The sequence below is a fragment of the Scophthalmus maximus genome, chromosome 7 (genome assembly GCF_022379125.1).
Source record: "Scophthalmus maximus strain ysfricsl-2021 chromosome 7, ASM2237912v1, whole genome shotgun sequence".
In the NCBI taxonomy this organism is placed as follows: domain Eukaryota; kingdom Metazoa; phylum Chordata; class Actinopteri; order Pleuronectiformes; family Scophthalmidae; genus Scophthalmus; species Scophthalmus maximus.
Window position 1 is genome coordinate 8,344,491 of NC_061521.1, and position 16,063 is coordinate 8,360,553.

The window sequence follows — 16,063 nt, forward strand, 5'->3', positions numbered from 1 at the left end:
CAGCTAAAGTGCTGACAAGTCTAATGTCCTCCGGGAAGGAACTCCAGAGCCTGAGGGCCGTGATGGCAAAAGCACAGTCGCCCTTAGTTACAAGCCGTGACTTGGAAACTAGTAGCAAGAGTTGGTTAGAAGATCTTAGGCTACGGCTCGGAGCATAGAGAGTTATAGTAGCACATTTTACCTTGTTTTTCCCCTAACACATTTATATGCTTATCATTTGAATCACATTTTCAGATCATTGCTTTTCATTTGGCATTGAGAGAACAGACTAAGCTGCTGCACTTAGCATTTTTTCCCTACAGTATGTTAAATGAACATACTAACCCCCATGCCCCCTCGCTGTCAGCAAAGTAGCTGCAGCCTGAGGGGTGGACTTAAAAAAACCAACACATCAGACATGAATTCCAATGAGATGATCTCTTAGATGACATCCTCTCCTTTACACCTAATCAGAATTAGACATGCACCCACTAACTCGCCAGTGAGCATGTTAATTAAGGGAACTACTGGAGAAGGTTGGTAAACTGCCAATAAATCAATCTGTCAGATTTGGGTCACACTAAGCAATTATTTCAAAAATAAAAAAAAGAATCAATTTAGCATTTTAGGGGGTAGTTTGGCTCCTAAATCGTAGCGCTTAGAGTAAGAGAATAGCATAGTAGGAATACATAAATAAGTAAGCGGCAAGCCCTATGAAACCAGCCATGGGTGCAAAGTGAGTGAAACCACAGCAAGCAGAGGCTGACTGTTGACCATGGCGGTGGTAAAAAAACAGCATCACTCATCGCACACTCTGGCGAGTACAGCAGTAGTAGTAAGTGATGGTCTCTTCCAGTCAATATAGTCTGCATCACATTAGTCCAGCAGTTATTTCCTCTAAGCAATGTCTGTCTTAATAAGCAACCAAGTCAAGAGACTCAAGTTTGAAGAGGTTGGTTAAATTCAAGTTTGAGCAAATATGGGGATTTTACCTAATAAATTAGGATTAGCAAGGATTTTATATATTATATATGACTACAAATATATCTGCAGATCCACCCAACTCCAACCGCTCTTTAAATATTATTTTTTTTTAATTAAATTAATGATCATGCTAACAATCTTGCATGGCAGTTCTAATGTTCAGCAGATGAAATGTTTTGTTTACCACATTAGTTCAACCGGCCTCAACTGTTAGCATGTTAATTATCATTAAATGCAAAGTACAGCTGAGGGTAATGAGAATATTGTTAGTTTGCAAAAAACTTGGTCATGCATGATTTTAGATTCGGAACCCAATGATCCGTGGAGCAAGACAAAAGGTCAGGGGATCATCAAATTGTTAAGATTCATCCTCGTGGGACAATGGATACATGTTGCTATTTTCATAGCAATCTGTTCTGTAATTGCCAATTCCTAAAGCCATGCTATAGAGTTATGTGGTAAATTGTGGTACATAAACTCCACCATACATATCCCTAAACGCCCCAGATCATTAAAACCACCAAGGGCATGACCTCACTGTCCTTGACAGTAGCCATGGCCTTTCTTCGAACATTTCTAATTATTTTAAACAAACTACTTTGACTTTTTAAACTGATGACCAGGAACAGGATGCAGCTGTTTTGATGAGACTGTCAGAGGTACCCATTCTTTCAGCTCTTATCGTTCATAAAATGAATCCCTTCCACCCAGTGACTAAAATGCACCTGTGCCAACATCAATAAAACAGCTTTGGTGAGTGCTTTAAGCAGCTGTTAACAACTCCTGCAAAACTGGGACAGCAGGTAAATTGATATCGTAAACCATTTCCACATCAAAGAAGAAAGAAGGTACTGAGGAACTGACAATAGCTCCAAAGACAGATACATTTAGGGACAAAGCAGAAGCATTAAGATCATGGGTGCATTCATGCAGTTTCTGTTGTGCAAGATGACTCAAACTTGAATTGGGACTGATGCCTACGTTTTGACATGCTCTGAAGATATTTTTGCCTTTTTTTGTTTTTCCTAGTTGGTTACATGGAGTAGGCAAACAATGTTTTGGGGGCTGAAAGGACACAAATGTGTGATCTGAAGGGAGAGGCGCAGCTGCAAAAGACTTGCTATTAATCTGAGTGTCCTGCCAAAATAGACTTCAATCACATCATTTTTTAAATCACAAGACACTAACAGAGGATGTACTCACACACCAGCGGGGTTTCATAACCATACCTAATTTCAAATGTGAAGAGCAATATCAAGGCCTAAAAGCAGCCTCAACTCATTAAAAGTTGAGTTAAATTTAGATGCTCAAATATTTTATGCCCATCATGAAAGTTTTTCAGTGCCACTTCAAGCTATGAGTAATGCAGGCAACTGCAGCATTATTATAACTTATTATTTGTACGATCTGGATCTTAGTAAGCTCAGTCAAGTAGATTGAATTGTTCAATGTTGGCGGAAATAGTGAGAAGTGTGTCTGCAAATAAGATGTGGAAAACACACCCACATACTGTATATGTTTAATCTAATACATTACAAATTCATTCGTGACAAATATTAATTTCTACAACAAATAATTTGCCATGTCAAAACAGGAAAATCAGTGCAAATTAATGAATAATTACTTGTCTATGTATGGGAATTGCTCTGAAGCCTGATGTCATTTTCTACTAATATGGACAAGTCTACATTTAATCACCACTGAACATAAATAGCCTCTCTCAGTACGGGGTCTACAGTGACTTTACAACTCCTTGCACACAAGAACTTGGGAGAAACATCAGAAGAATCCCAGTGGCATACTGTTTTCCTCAAACAGCAAAAATGCAAATGTAAATTTAAGGTTGTTTCAAATGTGTTGGTAAGACTTAAGATAAGATTCTTTCAAATCTCTGCTTTCTAAACTCTTCACTGAGTTTTGGGAGAGAAGCTCACTACTAAAGGAGTTTAAAAGCCTCTTCCCATAACAGACTCCCATTTTAGCAGCTGGACGGTGGAGGTTTGTATTACTGTACTGTTACTGTTTGTGATCCGATAACAGGACAACGCAAGTAACAATTAACTTTCACATTTCTACAAGCTGTACTGCAATTCTTTAATCGGTAATGGAGTTCAGACTGAGCAACAGCACTGCTTAATGTTCCATTAAATTAAATGCTGTACCCATTCCACTTTAGCGTCCAGTATGAAAGAAAGCAGAGATGCTACTGTGCTCCTTTTATGTATTAGGTCTTGTTACTTTTCCATATTGTACAACAGCTCCTAGTAAAGGCAGGGAGGACAATAAAAAACGACAATTTATTTCAACCTTCATTTGCACATCCATTTTCCCGTTTTGCACTGTCATAAGCTAGTTTTTGTAGTTATAGTTTAATATTTTATTTTATTTTGTATTTTTATTTTATGTAGGATTGATCTATGTTTAATGTATGTATGTTTGTAAATGCTGCTGGATGCCTGAATATCCCTCGGGATAAATAAAGTATCTACTAAACTACTAAATATGATTACACACAAAAAACTGACTGATAAATTTAACTCAAATATGAAATGAAGTATTTTTTTCATCGCTTTGCAGGTTTACAAACATTCTGCAGTGAGATTAGAGGTAAGGTCCGCGTGATAATGTTCTCACTCGTCATTCAAATTGTCCGCGAGTTCGTCAGTTAATTGTAAGTCATTAGGTCGTCAATGAATATCTAGTCAACGACATGGCTGGTCAATGGGTAGCTAATGAAAGATGGTGGAAAATGCCATGGTACCTGTGAAAACACAATGTATACGGAATAACTTACATAAAGATCTGTTCCGTATGGCAAACTGCTCCAGGGCAGCAGACTGATAAGGGACAAAGTAAGAAAAAGCTAAACTAATGCTGTTAACATTCTTCATTATGAAGATTGTTTGGAGAGAATAAAATGTAGGTGAATTTACAGATTCAGTTTATCTGCAGGTTATATCAATCACTATCAAATCAAACTTGACCTGGGCTGAGAGATTAGCTGTTTAAAGACTCTTAGCCTTGAGTGCAATGAAAAAATCTCACGTGTCAAATGATTTTTGTGGACCTGCGGCGTTATAAACTTTATACTGTGTATTAAATACTTCCTCTGGACCCGAGAAAGGCTTAAGCTGGCCTGGACAGGGCCTAACAGTTACCGTAATGAATCAGATCCAAAAGCAAAAGAGAGATGCACAAATCAGTGTAATTAAAATCCATTTTACAAAAAGTCCTCCATAAGGAGGTTACATTTGATGACATATCTAATAAGCTGTTTAAAACTTAACAGGAGACATTTTATTTAATTAAGAGTGATTAAGTAACAAGCAAACTCATTTGAGTGTAGATTAAATTATGGCATATTTTAATTATGCTTTATCATCTGTGAGCGCAAACAGCTCTTACTTCAGGAATCAGTCGGAAGATCGACTCCTTTCTCAATTATTTTAATGGGATTCATGCAAGTATCACTGGTAACAGTAGCAACACGAATAGCATTGGGTTTATTAAAAAATCTCAAAGTGGATTTATTTTCTTTGTTTTGTGTTTACATTTATTTGTTAAATCACTGTCAAGTGACAGTCCAATTCAAATGTTTAATTCCATTACTATACATTATTTTAGAGAGGGTTTTTTTTTAATTCTGTCTTGTTTTTTGTGTCCTTCATAATAGATCCATGAAATAAAACAACAACTGTGTACTCTGTGGAAATATGTGACAAAGATTCATTTAATAGCCTGGCCTAGAAGAAGTCAGGAGTTGGAACTGACAACAAAGAAAAAGATAATACCCAGGGGGAATCTTTGGAAATCAATTTCAAGCTGGTCTCCCAACCAGTTTCTGGCTGCAAACTGAAAACAATCTTAGAGAACAACAATGTTGTTTTTTTTAATATGATATCAAAACCATGTGAAGAATCTGAGTTAATCACTTCTACAGACTATTCTAAATAACTACAGTCATTTTAAACAACAAATGAAGAAGTATCTAAGCCAAGGAGAGTAAGTGTACAGTGCGTGGACGGTCGATTATCAACACTGGAGCATTTTCCAACATTCCACACATTTTCACTCGACTCACTTGAAGGCAAAATCCCGGACGCCGATAATGTTTAAACGCCGCAGCTTGACCATTTTCAAAGTGCCACAAGCTGCTGCGTCAAGGGACACAATGTTATTCCTTTCTCTCCTCCTCCCCCTCCTCGTCTGTCCACAATCGGGGGGTTCGTCCTCTGTTTGCTCCTGTGTTTGAACTGGGGATGCAGTGCGAATTACTGAAGCGAGGCGCTCTCCAAATGTGGCTTCAAGTTGTCTTTAAAGGCTTGGGATTCCCATTGATATCGTATTTGAAGTATTCACTTACTGTAGGACACTTTGGTTAAAAGTGACCAAAAATGGAATATATCATGCATATTTCATGACAGCACTAAAATTATTAAGGGTCTGTCTTACAATCTCTCTCGCACGCACGCACGCACGCACGCACACGCACACGCACACACACACAAACGCCATGGCAGTGTCCTCTGATACAGTGTGAGTCATATTAAGAGCAAAGAGGGGGCACTTCGATTACAGCAGTGAAATGACCTGCTTCACACAAAGTTCACCTCATCTCGGTTGCAAATCAAATGCCGACTTTGGTTTGGGGAGCTGAGCAGGTAGCCTTGCAGAATACCAAAATGCCAAGACTATTCGACTACATTCGCTATATAGCTGACATCCATTAAGAGATAAATCAAGAAGTGTTTTTATTTTCTTTCTTTTTTCTTTACTCTACATCCTTTTGAATTCTCACAGTGGGAATACCCAACCCATCTCAACAGCTTCACAAAAACTGTAGCCTCAGTCATATTATAATGAAGTCAGTATAATTATGGATCATTATTTCAACAGTGCCTTACCTGGGCTTGACCACAAGTGTAATCACAGCGCATTGTATGTAATTCAAGCAATATGGTCGATGGTTCTATTTAGAGCTCATTAAATTACCGTGGGTGAATCCATTTTTTTTAATCTACAACTCATAGTCCCTGTGGGAATTAAGTCCCTAAACCTGTCGCAGTAACATTTAAAGTATTATACTCTTCTCAGTGAGCAACACGATATCGCAATTATCAAAGGACTCCACTGAGTTATTATCCTTTCCTTTTAAAAAGCCTATCACCAGTGTATTTTCTTTTAATTCTTTTCAAGATCCATAATTCTTTCCTTGAGCCACAAGAAGCTCATCTTGTAATAACGCGCCACCTAACCGCTTCACAGGCAGATCACTGCTAGTTCACCAGTGCACCTTAGCGCTCGGCTCAAAGGGTCTATTGAAATCCGGCTTAAGTGAGGAACGTTCACCTGAGCCTGGCCCACTTCAGGTCATTATAGCTGGTGACTGCAGCTACGAGGAGGGTCCTCCATCATAATCTTCTCTCTCAGCTCCTGACAGCGCTCAGCCGCCGCTCGAGCAGGTGACGAGCAGCAATGTGGTGTAAATGTAACGCTATTTACATCACTAGTCGCAGGTGGTGATGACACGCACTGACAAACACATGCTACCAACATGTGCCAGGTGCACAACCACACATTTTCAGTGTGTGCATATGCATTACCTGAATGTGAAAAAAACGGGGGGGAAAACCAACAACACAAATAGCATATATAAAGTACATTGTTAAATGTTAAATTATTAAATGGAAGGGGCAGGAGGTACATGTATACTGTACTTATGTATACACAACATGTAAACAAGGCTGTTGATGAAATAGCCTACTTTAGTTGCTGCTCACCAGCTACAAGCTGCATACATACAGCCCAATTTTTTAGGTCGGTGAGTACCAACTACAAACTGCATAAACTATCAGGCAAATCTCTCCAGAGCCTCCTCCAAAGGGAAGAAAACTCACTTTTGAAATTCCAGCCAAAGAGAAGGGATATGACAGATTAGACTAGACGCTCTGTCATAAGATGCACCTTCCAGTCGCCCATAGGTGTCTGGAGGGATAAACTATCATCACCTGCATGAGGTAAATTTCATGCATGCTGCTGAAACATCACTGAGTCCTTAAATATCACACAATCAAGGCCAACCTAAAAAGGCAAGTGTCGGACAAGTAGCACGGCGAGGAGATGATGACTGTTCAACCGAAAACTAAAGGTTAAGCCTTAAAGCTGCACAGACTGGACGCAGGTGTCTTTATTTCACCGTGGGTAATTAGCCTTCTGCTCAGGCTGAAGCTCAACTGTGCTACGTGTCAAAATAAATGGCATCCACAAAGTCCATGTACTAATAACACTGATAAAGGAGAAAAGCTGCTCTGGGCCAGCGGGTGCAACATAACTAACAGTGTGTGTGTGTGTGTGCGTGTGTGTGTGTGTGTGTGTGTTCAATAAGCAGATCTTAATGCACTCACACAGTGCTGAGAAGAAAAAAGATCTAATCAGGCACGGCGAGTGAAAACACGTGTGGGTGGACCACTGGTGTGTGGATGCTTTGGACAAATGAGACGTTTCCAAAACCATGTTGGCTCCTGGTCATGGATGAGCAGGAACCTTTTTAAAGAGCTATTTATCGCGAGAAAACCTTGTCATGATACGTTTGCATTAGTGAAAGCTGTGCTGCAGAAAAAAAGAAATGCATAGGACAATGATGTGTTAAATATAGAGTAGATTTCTTCAGCCTTTAGTGTGAGGACAATGTGAGCACATTAGTGAGGGAAGCAGATTTTTAGTTTGCGTGCTGAAAAAAAAGATAGGTGTGATGCTTCTCCGATCCTTCAGCCAACAATGACTCAAAATCTGTACATTTAAAGCTTAACCATACAAATTATTGGGCAAACTGATCCTACAGCGAGCAACGTTGGCAGACAACAGCTAGTGTAACTAGATTTTCCAACGTTTAGTGGTCCGATCTAAAAGACTTCAACAACTCGAGATGTTTCACGTCGTCATATCAGTTAGAGTATATGGTATGTTCTAGTATTATATGCTATGTATCATGATCAGTCAAGTGGCATTGTACAAAAGCTGATATTTTGCCTGTAGCTTAGCCTGTAGTCTCTGCATATCAAGTGGTCCCACATGGGGTCCAGGACTGCAATATTAGAGGTAATACAAAACACACATACAAAAATTCAGACGACAAATTAACCAACATAATCAAATTAGCAATAAGGATGGTTCAACATTTGTCCGGATAATTAGCAGGATTCAGCAAATAAACCGAGTGAAAGACACAAGCCCAAAGCCACTGTTCTTCTTCTTTCTTTACCGACGTGCTCATTAGCACTGAGTGCAAGGACTTTTGTGTATTTATTTAAACCTGGACAGTACTTTACTGAGAGAGACTGTCACGCGCAAAGATGCAAAAAATAACCAAGAAGAGAAGGACTACGGCACTGACCAGAATTCTAATGATGACACTTGTTAAGAAGCTTTTTCTGTCACATAAAACCCTGGACTGCCTGAACCTTGTTAAAATGCACATACACAGCCATCACTGCGATGACGTTCTTTTCTTTCTTTTTTTTTTTACATCTGCCACATTTGCATGTATTTTTGCTGAATATCTACTTGAGCTCTGATTTGGGAAGTAATGTTTCTGTGCGGGTGGTCGGGTCATTTCTTACAGCACAGTAGTCACACCATCAGGCTCAGACATGTCTGACCATCTCAATGTCTGAATCCAGTGAGCTCAGGAGTGCTGTGATCAGTTTTTGTTTTTTGTGTTATCAGCATTGATATCTTCGTAATATTAGCAATTTTCAAAACAAAACTATTTCAAAGGGCTTTTGCTTGTTGGGGTAGATGACTCTCAGTCCTCCCTTGTCAGCTGCTGCTTTTTTGTTTTGTTTTTCTCGTTTCACAGCAGATGCCTTACTAAAGGCTCAGCTGCTTGATAACAACCAACTACACACGCTCATTTGACCATTAAAGTGAAAACATACATCCACCTTGTTACTTTCAACAACTACATTATTTTGCACAAAATTTAAACGCCTCCAATTAACGATGTCCATTTGTCAGGACCTTGTTGGTGTGTGTGTGTGAGAGAGAGAGAGATAGAGAGAGTGTTATGCTTTTGAATTGACTTTTAATTTCAGTTGAGAAAATTAAGTAAAACCTATAAACGTAATTTTTCACAGATGCTGTCTGTCAAAAAAAAGCGCTCTCGGGTGGATCATCCGTTATAATTAGAGATATTGGCAGTGTTCACTCTAGTCTACGTTTTAACTCTCGACTGACGCTGATCACACCGGGAACTTTGGTAAAGAAAAGGACTGGGAAACGATCCAGGAATGTTGTTTGTGGAAGGGCCACATCTCACCCAGTTGTGCATATGTAATGGACTAGCTGGGAATGAATCTAAAACAAGTAAATACTATTACATATAAAATATACCTCATAGAACGGGTCTGAGAAACTGCTTCTGGCGTTTGACTCATGCAAATTGATGGCAGGGTAAGCGGAGCACCACGATGGAGAACATTTGAATTTAGATGCTAAATGTCAGTTACTGGACACATCTCTTTTTGTGTATCATTAACCTGAGTATGGTCAAATACATGGGTGCAAGTTGCCATTTAGACTCCCAGAACAAAATTTACAAGATTTAGCATAAATATCAAGCAGTGTGTTGATATTGGGATACAGATTTACATGTGGAGTACTAGCAGCTAAAAGCACCACACAATGTCTTTACTAACATACTCTTAATCTTAATAAATAAGTATCTGGACGAACATTGGAGATTCCTCCAATTTGACCACCTCAATTTCACAAGGCAACTCATTCTACGTGTGCCAGCAATCAGAAGAAAATCTATCAAGCCTCCGCCCAGAAATATTGTTTGTCCTTTCATGTGGCTGTCGGTAATGGACTGGCACAGACAATTTGGACTGAAACTAATAGGTGGGATGAAATGCCAAAGACTTTGTAAATTGAGACTGAAAGGTGATTTAACAGTGAGGCCACCTCTTTGAGACAAGTCAACATGTTATTCTAAGGAGAGCTCTGTATCAGGCGTGTCTCATTCAGTGCACGCGTCAACCCCTCCCCATCCTCCATTTGAAGCCGATTCACTCGGCTGTGGTTTAGTGTCAAAAAACTGTATTCACTGCGTGACACAGAGGGAAGGAAGCTGCTATTTCCTTTTCGCAGCATGAATCTAATGAACACAAGCAGCGTTGGCTCATCTGCCTCCATTTTACAGGTGTAAATACAACACTGGAAGTATAGACATATATTATTCACACACATCAAAATGCCTTTTGAAGAAACACTCTCCACGTTCTGATCAATAACACCTGTTTGTATTGTGTTAGTATAGGGTGTTGTTTTAAACAGAGGCTAAGCTTCAATGAGGGGAGATCTGATTTGAAACTACTATAGTCTAGAACTAATCATTGTGTCATAGTTTGAAAAAAAAAAAAGTTCATCCACATTCTAGATCTTGAATTATGCTATAGAATTGTTTGTTTTTTAAATAATTTAATGTATACATTTTCTCATTTGGCACACAATTTTATCCACAGTTGAGGGACAACACAAGAACACCAGTGAAGTATTAGAAATAAGTGAAATTACTAATAATAATGCTAAATCTGTTGCCATCCGTGTGGCAGTAACTGTGCTGGGTATTAGGACCGGAGATGCTCTTGCAAGAGATGGGTCTTCAAGATGTACTCAAAGAGAGAGAGGGACGCCCCTGCTCTGATAGCATTCGGTAGCTTATTTCACCACAGTCTGGTCTTCTGATTATCTTGTGTGCAATGCCAATTGATGTTCCTCGGATGAATGCAGTGGCCGGAGGAGCAGGAGGAGCATAAACCTGTATGACTGAGTTTAATTAGACGGGTGCGGGCCCCGGAGTTGCTCAGTAGGCGATTATTAATGACTTGAATTTGATTCGAGCGGCCACGGGTCGCCATTGGAGGCTGATAAAAGCTCAGATGGATCATTGGCAAGGGTGTCACTGTGCATGAAGGGAGGCCCACCAGGCGGGCATCGGAGTAGTCGAGATAATCATGGACTGTACAAATGTTATTTATGGCCTGGATATATAAGTCAGGATCTATGGGAATCAGTATTAGTCTTGCTGAATTAGTGATAACATCAAATATCTATTCCTTAAAAATAATATAGGACCCATATTGGTCAAACGGTAACAGTAGTCTAGCCATTGGTTTAATTTCATGGTATGAATGAACAGACGAACAAACAAATGCAAATTTATGATCCTTTGCCCTATTTCATTATAAAAATGTCTCAGTGACATCTGATTTACAGATTGAGGTAAATTCAAATAAAAACTGGGGCGTTGTAGGAGCAATTTGATATAATCTTGTAGAAAAACAGAATGCACAAAAAGGTCAGCGAGCGGTGACTCTCCCTGAGACTGTAACATATATGAATCTCTGTAGTGTTGGCCTAATAATGCATCTAAATAGAGAAGATAAAATCTGTTCCTGAATTATTTATAACTTTCAATTTATACAATTTTAGATTCGCTCAGGCTGCTGGCAAAGACTAGTCAGGAGAAGTGAACAAATGCTGCTCTCTCATCCTTCAAGATCTATTGCTGAGTAATGTACTTAACCCCAAAACATCTGCAGACAACATTTGTGTTTTACAAAACCGGAATGTAAATTTAGGCTGTGGAGTGGGGCGCTTTTTTGTACGAACGTTTGTGGCAAATTTAATAACTGAACTACTGACTGATCTTTTCTAGTGCTGGACAAAATGAAATGTCTGTGATGTGAACGGACGCTTTTTTTTTTTTTATTTCTTATATTAGAGGAGGCGATTGCTTTAAAATATGAAAAAAAAAAAGTTTTTTAATAAGAAATTACTGCTATTTTGATCACACATGTGTACAGTGTAAAGGTTTTAATTTATTCTTATTTCTTCTCAACAAATAAGACTTATTCAGACTTAGTGTACAGTTTGTGTTCCTCAAGGTTTTGTGCTGTGTCCTTCATTATTATCGTCCTACCAACAATAGAGTGTACTGTATAGGGTATGAATGTCTCCTTATAAGAGCCACCTTATCGCTAAGTCTTTGTTACGAGCATCATGCTTGAACATTGAATAATGTATAAAATATACATTTATTTTTGCTCATAGATTTAGTTGTAGCTATTATCCACAACTGTAGTGAAGCTTGTTTATTTGAGTTCAGTTTAAACTATGGTAATTCAGTGATCAAAATAACTCTCTATGTGTTAAAAGGTGTATAGCCTCAGAGCACATTGGCACGAGAAGCTCACATCAGCCTAACTTTAAAGTGCGCGTCCACCACTGTGGACACCATTAGCCGAGAATCGCTGTGACAAATTTGCCAACTTCATTTCATGCATCATGGTGAATCATGAAACCACATCAGTAATAAGCATTATTCCGTATAATGGCCTTGAGAATAATTGCCTTGGAAGTTGAGAGGAAAAATTAGTTGTTAACTTCTCATTTGGTGACGGGCAATATCAGCGCTTCCTGGGTGTGGGTGGAAGAATATTCACGGGCACTGTGAGTCACTCTTGGATGCAAGTCACCCACCACATGACAAGCTTTTACTGCAGCCGATTAGGTAAAAACGACTCCTGGAAGCCTGTACCACATCCTGTGTGTCTGTGTGTGTGTGTGTGTGTGTGTGTGTGTGAGTGATATCACTTGGTAATTACCAAATATATTAATCAATAAACAGAATACCTCTGTCTCAAAACACAATGCATCAGCTATTCATTTAATAGTAATGTATCCTGGGATACCGTCCTGATTCAATCTGGATCTGCACTAAAACCCTCATAAAAGCTTCACTAAGTAAAGTCAGATCCACATTGTTTATTTTAAAACCCTTAAATCCATATTAATAATGCATCAGGACTTTTGGGCTTGGCGCTTTACACTGATGAGGATGTGATAGACTAATGAAACAAAACAATCCAGTGCAATCTGCCTGCATAGGCTTCGCTATAACGTGTCATTAGCTTTGCCAATACGACTGAGCCCTGCAATACCACGGGTGAAAAACGTGAGCCACCGTGGCTGCACCTTGTTCCATCGTGCAAGAGTATCAGCTGACCCCGCGCAAGTGCTGGAAAGGGATCGTAAATGAAACCGAAGCAGAAGGTCCCACACAAGGTGGGGTAATTTGATTTATCTTTTATTATTCTTCCATCCTGCAGTGTTATCATAGTTTCTAGTCTGAAATGGGAAATGTGATAAATATTGATGTCCTTTACAGGAAACGCAGCCAGGCATGTGTGAGGTTCAGGCCCCGGCCTATCTATCACATGTTGTTCTTTGGAGAGTGCGGATGTGTGTGTGCGTGTGTGTAAACTGACCCCCCACCAAAAGCATGAGCCTCAGATGAGATTTGCCAGCCTAAAAGCTTTTGTTAGCACACACTCAGTCTCTTTTGTCCTCTTGTCTCTGTCTCCCTGTCAATCTTCCATTGCTATATATTCTTTCAGTCTCTTCCCATTTCACCTTCCACTTGCCCTCTCTTTCCTAATCTCCCCACCGCTTTCAGCACCAGCTTCTCCTTCTCTTGTTTTCCTAAATTCTCTGTCTCTCCCCTCCAACCATCTCCCTTTACCCCATCTCCCTGTAGAGTTCGTAGAGACGAGAGACAGAGGGAGAGATGAGCAGAGAATTAATAAGAAGACAGCACTAAAGATAAAAGGAAAGAAGCTCATTTGGCATGCAAAGAGGACCAAAATAGCAACGTCAACTTTGCCTCATGACTTCAAATGACAAAGTGAAGAAAAAGGGAAATGATCATGGGAGCCTCATCAATATCTGATTAACAGTATATGACAAAATATGAAAAATACAAACAAATATGAAAAATACAAACAAAATATGAAAAATACAAACAAAATAATCAAGTCACTGAATTAAATATAATGCAAACTACTAAACTACTACTAATGACTTCCTTCACACACATTCCCAGTGTCTGATTTCCAAGTGAGAGCTATTGCCAAAGGGCCCCATTAAGTATTAAGATAAACAAATATGGTGGGGAGCTATGAGCTGCCCCCTGACTGAAGCCAATGGTGTCTCTATGACATAGATATGCAGGAAAGCACCTGCAGGCCCCATCTTAACACATCAGCACCGACAAAGTCACACCGGCACTCTGCACAAATCCACATCTTCTCATGCTGTGAACAGAAGCCAGCACAAACATTCAAACGCACGGATGCCAAATGTCAAATTCTGCACGGCAGAATGCACCTCCTTTGTTATGACAAAGTCGCTCCATGTCAGTGCTCACACGTGGCTCCAACCAATAGACCAATACTATCACTGTCAGGTAGACCACGCAAAGTTGTCTCTGAGGGACGTGAGCTGAAAATAACAGCAGATCAATGGCAAGTACCAAGTGGAGCATTTTTTCCCCTCCAGCATCTGACAACATGAGCAACACTGCTGGTGTTGGCACACAGTTCTATCCCCTGCTTCTTTCCCTCCACACTCCCTCATGCACCCCAGTCCGCCCATCCTCATTTTCTCCCTCTCTCCCTGTCCTCAGTAGCTTGCTCTGCTTCATTTAACTCCTTCCCTGTCCCATAATGTGTACTGCTCGCACCTGTCAATATGTTAGGAGTAGTAAATCAGGCAGGAAGTGCAAGAGAAGGAGATGGATATGCAAAAAGAGAGTGGGAGGTAGGAGAGGGAGAAAGGGCACGGGAGAGAGTTATCCTTACCAGAGCTGTAACGAGGGGAATCCAGAAATTGCTTGCTTGATTCCACGGTGGCTGCTCATTAAATCCAAGATCCTGTGGTAGGGATTGGAGTTTCCATCGATATGCTGCCCCGAGAGGAGGAAAATTAGATTCTTTAATGGGAGGATTTTGGAGTGCTGTTAAAAAATGTTACAAACATACAATAAGAAGAAGGATCTGATATCCAAATCCCGAGCACTTCACGAGTCCTCCCCGTCAGCTGCGGAGCCACGCGTGCACACACAGACACATGCGGTTCACACGCTGATTTTCACACACATTGACGCACGCACACACATTGACGCACGCGCACACACACACACACGCACAGTGAGGGAGTATCCTCCGTTAGTCTCACCTAGGATGAACGATTGAGGGAGAGCGAGGGAGGGACGGAGACTGGGAGGAAGAGAGACACAGCAGAAGGGAGGGGATCTGGAGAAGGGCAAGGTGGAGGGAGGAGCCGCAGTATGTGATGAGAGATTGAGAGAGGGGAGGGGGGGGCAGAGTCTCTCCATCCTTCCTTATTTCAATCTGAACTGCAGCATGATCTGCACTAGTGTAACAGTGGAAGTTAAAACAATAATTTTATCATATCTTCTTCTGGAAAGATTGCAGGTGGTTGAACAGCCGAGTACAGGGACAAAAGCGGAAACCACAGAACCCAGAACTATCAGATCTGTTTCTGTGTCCGAACGCTGAGTAATGTGCTCCGCTCGAGCACAAAGCTGAGCAGACAAACAAGCTGATGGGGAAGGTGGCTGAGAAGGATGACAAAAGGAGGCAGATGATGCACCTGGCAAATGACCAACATCTAAACATACCCTGGGCAGGATGGGATATCACTGGGTGCACATCAACTTTGCAGAGAATCACAATACCTCATCAGACTGTGGCATCAACTAGCCCTCATCAGCATCTCCGATTAATTACTCAGTAGCTAGTCATGACCACCACAGTCTGATATACTGTGTTCAGAATTGTGTAGCATGGGAATAATGCATGTTGATATATATGTTTGTCTTGATAGACTAACAATGGGACAAAAATAGCCTGTTTATCAAGTTTATTTCATTTCTTTTTCCTTATTTAGTCATTTGTGAAGAAATGTTGGTGAAAGTTGAATTGGACCCGATTGTTTTAACCCTATGGTCTTTGCCCCATCAACAACGTATCCTCCAGTGCTGTCCAACGAACCACATATATCGGCATCGAGTATTTCCGCCAACACGTCCTCTGAAAAGCACAGTGGGCATTTCCTCGGCTGACATGACTCACTCCATATAATCCCACACTGCTGATTCATGCTGTAAATCAGCATACACTTCGAGGCAGGGGTTAAGAGTATGGGTGGCAGAAGCGGTCAGGACACCCCACTG

The 16,063-nt window shown here is 40.4% G+C and overlaps 1 protein-coding gene across 3 annotated transcripts in view; it reads right to left on the reverse strand.

Moving 5' to 3' along the window:
* Positions 1-15,054, reverse strand: part of lingo1a (leucine rich repeat and Ig domain containing 1a) — a 110,867-nt gene extending 95,813 nt beyond the window's left edge. For 2 of the 3 annotated variants that reach the window (XM_035642791.2, XM_047333394.1), the window contains exon 1: positions 14,667-15,054. The gene's annotated coding sequence lies outside the window, so the exon portion shown is untranslated. The remainder of the gene's footprint in view (positions 1-14,666) is intronic. The other variant, XM_047333395.1, reaches the window with a different exon arrangement.
* Between the last annotated feature and the right edge of the window lie 1,009 nt (positions 15,055-16,063).